The sequence below is a fragment of the Nerophis lumbriciformis genome, linkage group LG13, assembly GCF_033978685.3.
Source record: "Nerophis lumbriciformis linkage group LG13, RoL_Nlum_v2.1, whole genome shotgun sequence".
Lineage (NCBI taxonomy): Eukaryota > Metazoa > Chordata > Actinopteri > Syngnathiformes > Syngnathidae > Nerophis > Nerophis lumbriciformis.
Genome location: NC_084560.2, coordinates 21,279,262 through 21,285,261, shown reverse-complemented (window position 1 = coordinate 21,285,261; position 6,000 = coordinate 21,279,262). Strand labels below are relative to the sequence as shown.

Below are 6,000 nucleotides of genomic sequence, written 5' to 3'. Positions count from 1 at the left end.
TGGGCAGGGTTCCACCCAGGAGAAGTTGTTTGGAGGAGTGGACGCCATTCTTTCGATGGACAAACTTGGTCAAACTGTCAACAAGTATCTTCACTTTGCTGGATAAAATGTCACTGATTGAGCTTTTTTAAACGTTTGAAGTGCGCTTTTTGTCCTTTCCTTTCAGTACTACAAAAACGGACGCATCCAACTTTATTTCAAGCGTCAAGTATTTGATCTTGGATATATATATAATCCTCCATATTACGTGAAGATAGGCGAACACACTTCCACAGAGCTGAAAATATTTTGTGGCGTACCTCAGGGATCAATACTTGGACCAAAATTGTTCAATCTCTATATAAAAGACATTTGTAAAGTTACAAAGGACTTAAAGTTAATATTATTTGCAGATGATACAACTGCATTTTGTTCAGGAGAGAACACACAGAAGCTAGTACAAATAATAACAGAAGAAATGAACAAATTAAAAAGATGGTTTGACAAAAACAGACTATCTTTGAATCTGAGCAAAACTAAAATAATGCTATTTCGTAACAAGAGAAGAAAAAGTCAAACACAAATACTCTCTTGGTTGCTTGTTGGGTCTGCTCCTATCTCTGGCCATGCTCCCCACACCCCAGCAGACGATGGCGTGGAACACCGCAGAGGCCACCACAGTGTATATGTTTTTGTTTTGTTTTTGTTGTTGTTGTTTTACATTTGTAGGTGTACGTAGAAATGGCTGGTTGTGTCAGCTCTGCTCTTGTAATGTCTTTAATGTCCTTTGTGTTCTTTGATGTTTGATGTTTCCTTCTTACACACGTGCTTATGTGTGCTATGGCTATGAGTTTCCCCCCCCTTGGCCTCAGTCTGGACACCCTCTCCAGGGGCCCAGGCTTAGACTGAATTTGTATTTCTTTTCTCACCCCCCAGCGTTTACCTGTTTCTCACCATTTTTGTAAGTTGGCAGACCCGTCAGCGATCCTGTTCTGTCTCCCTGTAATGTTTGTCTGATCTTGAATGGGATTGTGTTGAAAATCTTAATTTCCCCTCTGGAATTAATAAAGTATTTCTGATTCTGATTCTGTCTGCAAGAACATCCAGAAGCTGCAGTACTTACAGAATAGTGCTGCTAGGATCCTGATGAGAGTGCGGAAATACGACCACATCACACCAGTTCTCAAATCCCTTCACTGGCTTCCTGTTCCACTCAGGATTGAATACAAAGTCTCCCTACTAACCCACCAGTGCCTCCATGGAAATGCCCACCTCTACCTCGAAGAACTGCTCATCCCCAAATCCTCCACACGACACTTCCGCTCCGGACAGGCTAACCTCCTCCAACCTCCGAGGACAACGCTACGAATAATGGGAGGAGCGGGCTTTCTGCTCCGCCGCTCCCAGTCTGTGGAACGCTCTCCCTGACCTCCTGAGGGGACCACAGAATGCTTTTAAAAAAGGCTTAAAAACTAGAGATGTCCGATAAATGCTTTAAAATGTAATATCGTAAATTATCGGTATCGGTTCCAAAAAGTAAAATTTATGACTTTTTAAAACGCCGCTGTGCGGAGTGGTACACGGACATAGGGAGAAGTACAGAGCAGTTGCGTCTCCCAGTCATACTTGCCAACCCTCCCGATTTTCCCGGGAGACTCCTGAATTTCAGTGCCCCTCCTGAAAATCTTCCGGGGCAACCATTCTCCCGAATTTCTCCCGATTTCCACCCAGACAACAATATTGGCACTGCCTTTGCTTGCCGGCCCAGTCACATAACATCTACGGCTTTTCACAAACACAATTGAATGCCAAGCATACTTGGTCAACAGCCATACAGGTCACACTGAGGGTAGCCGTATAAACAACGTTATGCGACACACTGTGAACCCACACCAAACAAGAATGACAAACACATTTCGGGAGAACATCCACACCGTAACACAACATTAACACAACAGAACAAATACCCAGAACCCCTTGCAGCACTAACTCTTCCGGGACGCTACAATATACACCCGCCGCTACCCCCCCCCCACATTAATCCCACCCCCCCTCTCAACCCCACCTACCTCAACCTCCTAATGCTCTGTCAGGGAGAGCATGTCCCAAATTCCAAGCTGCTGTTTTGAGGCATGTTAAAAAAAAATCATGCACTTTGCGAGTTCAATAATAAATATAGTAGTGCCATGTTGGCATTTATTTCCATAACTTGAGTTGATTTATTCTGGAAAACCTTGTTACATTGTTTAATGCATCCAGCGGGGCATCACAACAAAGTTAGGCATAATAATGTGTTGATTCCACGTCTGTATATATCGGCATCGGTTGATATCGGAATCGGTAATTAAGAGTTGGACATTATCGGAATATCGGATATCGGGAAAAAAGCCATTATCCAATCTCTATTAAAAACCCTTCTTTTTAAAAAAGCCTTTATTTTTTTTTTTAGATATATGCGTGCTAGTTCTAGTTTTTATTTTTATTATATTTTCATTTTTTGGTTAATACACTGTAGCACTTTGAGGTTGTTTGCTCAATGTAAAGTGCTTTTTACAAATAAAATCTATTATTATTATTATTATTATTATGTGTTCTTCTCTTACATAAGGATTGTGGATGATAGGCAAAATTCCCAAAAAAGTGCAGTTCCACAAAACATGATATACTATGTATATTATAATCATGACTGTGTTTAATACTGTATTTAATCATGACATGTTGTGCACATTGCACGGTAATCTAGCCTGGGACTCTAGCCCCGCCTCTTCAAGAGGATTTCTTGACTGACGGGACTTTCGGCCAATCAGAGACGGAGGTAAGTCTCCGGGCGCTGTGGATAGATTGCACCGAATCTCCTACTTCGACTTGTCGCCATCCTCTCCTCAGAGGCATCCCTCCCGATACGTCAAGTTATGTTATGTTTCGGGGTAATTTCTCTACGACAATTAGCGGACACACGTATTGACAGTACACGTGTTTACCGCCTTACTGCGGCAACCACAGATGGTATTCAGGAGTCCAAACAGGTACCGTGAGCGACGACATCGCACCGGTTTGTTTACTATCGTCTTCTGAGATGGACTTCAACTCTTTTATTCTTATCCTGCGTGAGGGTGGACTTCTCCCTACACTATTTGGGTAAATATCATCTCCTTTTTTTTTTTTTTTAGTCACATGTACAGCATGCTTCCATGTTTCAGCATGTCCGATTGAATGATAAAATAATGTGGCACAGTATATTGACATAATCATGTGCTATCCATTAAATGTGTTTTTGGGGAGGGGGTTTACAGCAGCTAATGGACTTAATGGGATATACTCTAGTCTAGTCCATAATCCCCTCCTTTTCCTGGCAGGGCTGGGAACACTTTTCTATTATTTTTTTTATATTAGTGTCAATATGCATTGTCTATTCCAGTGTTTTTCAACCTTTTTTGAGCCGAGGCACATTTTTTTTCATTGAAAAAACCAGCAGAAATCATTAAAAAAAGGAAACTCAGTAGACAATAAAAAGTCGTTGTCGTAATTGTTGGATATGAATTCAAACCATAACTAACCATGCATCAATATAGCTCTTGTCTCAAATTAGGTGTACCTATCACGACCTGTCACATCACGCCGTGACTTATTTTGAGTTTTTTGCTGTTTTCCTTTAGTTATTGTCTTGCGCTCCTATTTTGGTGGCTTTTCGTGTTTTGTTGGTGTTTTCCTGTAGCAGTTTCATGTCTTCCTTAAACACTATTCTCCGCATCTGCTTTGTTTTGTTGCTATCCTTCTTTGTGGGGGACATTGTTGATTGTCATGTCATGTTCGGATGTACTTTGTGGACGCCGTCTCTGCTCCACAGTAAGTCTTTGCTGTCGTCCAGCATTCTGTTTTTGTTTACTCTGTAGCCAGTTAGGTTTTAGTTTCGTTCTGCATAGCCTTCCCAAGCTTCAATGCCTTTTCTTAGCGGCACTCACCTTTTGTTTATTTTTGGTTTAAGCATTAGATACGACGACAAACCTTCGTCGTCTCACACGACGTGTTCCCGACATATACAAAGCAATTAGCTACCGGCTGCCACCTACTGATATGGAAGAGTATTACACGGTTACGCTGCCGAGCTCTATACAGCACCGACACTCAACAACGGCACATTATTTGCAGACTATAATTACTTGTTTGCAAAAAATATTTTTACCCCAAATAGGTGACATTACATAATCTCCCACGGCACACCAGACTGTATCTCAGCGTGGTTGAAAAACACTGCTCTATTCATGGTTATGATTTCTTTGTTTCAGACAACATGTTACAAGAATAAATCAAGGAACATCGCGTGGTATATTTGCACAATTTAATATGTCCAAAAAGGAGTACGAAAAAGTTAAGTTTATATTTAATTTGACACCTTCTCAGTTTTCTGTTACTGTCCCAGGGGACCCCATCAAGTCATAAAAATGGGGTTCCCACAGTACATTTTTGGGGTGCCACTTTTTTGTAACCATTTTGAAAACAAATGATAAATGTATGCATTATCCTGCTATAGCTCATATTCTATATTGTGTTTTGGAAAACGGCTGTCATTTATGCATTCATCTTGATATTAAGGAACTAGTGTTGTCCCGATACCAATATTTTGGTACCGGTACCAAAAGGGTTTCGATACTTTTCGGTACTTTTCTAAATAAAGGGGACCACAAAAAATCTTAGGGTACATTAAACATATGTTTCTTATTGCAAGTTTGTCCTTAAATAAAATAATGAACATACAGGACAACTTCTCTTTTATTAGTAAGTAAGCAAACAAAGGCTCCTAATTTAGCTGCTGACATATGCAGTAACACCTTGTGTCATTTTCCATTCTATCATTTTGTCAAAATTATTAAGGCCAAGTGGTAGAACATTAATTATTAATCTACTTGTTCATTTACTGTTAATATCTGCTTACTTTCTGTTTTAACATGTTCTATCTATCTACACGTCTGTTAAAATGTAATAATCACTTATTCTTCTGTTGTTTGATACTTAACATTTGTTTTGGATGATACCACATATTTGGGTATCAATCCGATACCAAGTGTTCCAGGGTCATACATTGGTCATATTCAAAGTCCTCATGTGTCCAGGGACATATTTCCTGAGTTCATAAACATAATATAAATTTAAAAAAAATGAAAGAAGATGTTGTGTGGCCCAAAAATATCAACGTAATCATAGTAGTATCGACTAGATACGCTACTGTACTTGGTATCATTACAGTGGATGTTAGGTCCAACAATGGCGTTTGTTTACATTTTGATGCCGGTGAGCTACGGTGTGTAGTGAAGCATGTTTAGATATTCCTCGTCTTGCAGGGATGATACTTGTAAGAAACGTACTTTATTTGTCGCCATAGAAGCGAGGATTAGTGATTTAGAAGTAGCTAAAACACTGCCGACCAGGGCTGGACTTTAGGGGGTGGGGGGGTGGCGGATCGGTACTTTTCAGAGTCGGTATAGTACCGAAAAAAAGTCATTTGTATAGCGGTACTATACTAATACCGGTATACCGTACAACTCTACTGGTAACCTGTTTAAATTTAGTTAACTTCCTAAATAAGGAAGTTGTTGGGGGGAAACAATATATGAATACATCTCAATTAGAAAATAGGGTTGTGCAATGGAGTTTTTAATACCATTGTGACATTGTCATATCGTGATAATGCATGTTAATGACACATTCTAGCTCCTACGTGTCAAAGTCAAGGTCTGCGAATGAATTATCTATGGCAGTGGTCCCCAACCTTTTTGTAGCTGCGGACCGGTCAACGCTTGAAAATTTGTTTACGAACCGGGGTTATGGTATTTTTAATTTTTTTGTCATAAAACAATACAATCATTTGTGCTTACGGACTGTATCCCTGCAGACTGTATTGATCTATATTGATATATAATGTATATATTGTGTTGTTTAAGTTGATTTAATAAAAACAAAAAAAAAATTAAAATTATTATTATTATTATTATTATTATTTTTTTTAATTTCTTGGGCGGCCCG

At 39.5% G+C, this 6,000-nt stretch overlaps 1 protein-coding gene across 7 annotated transcripts in view; it reads left to right on the top strand.

The window, feature by feature from the left end:
• Positions 1–2,860: 2,860 nt before the first annotated feature.
• galnt13 (polypeptide N-acetylgalactosaminyltransferase 13) overlaps positions 2,861–6,000 on the top strand; it is a 151,294-nt gene continuing 148,154 nt past the window's right edge. For all 7 annotated transcript variants that reach the window (XR_009816491.1, XM_061971532.2, XM_061971531.1 and 4 more), the window contains exon 1: positions 2,861–3,117. The gene's annotated coding sequence lies outside the window, so the exon portion shown is untranslated. The remainder of the gene's footprint in view (positions 3,118–6,000) is intronic.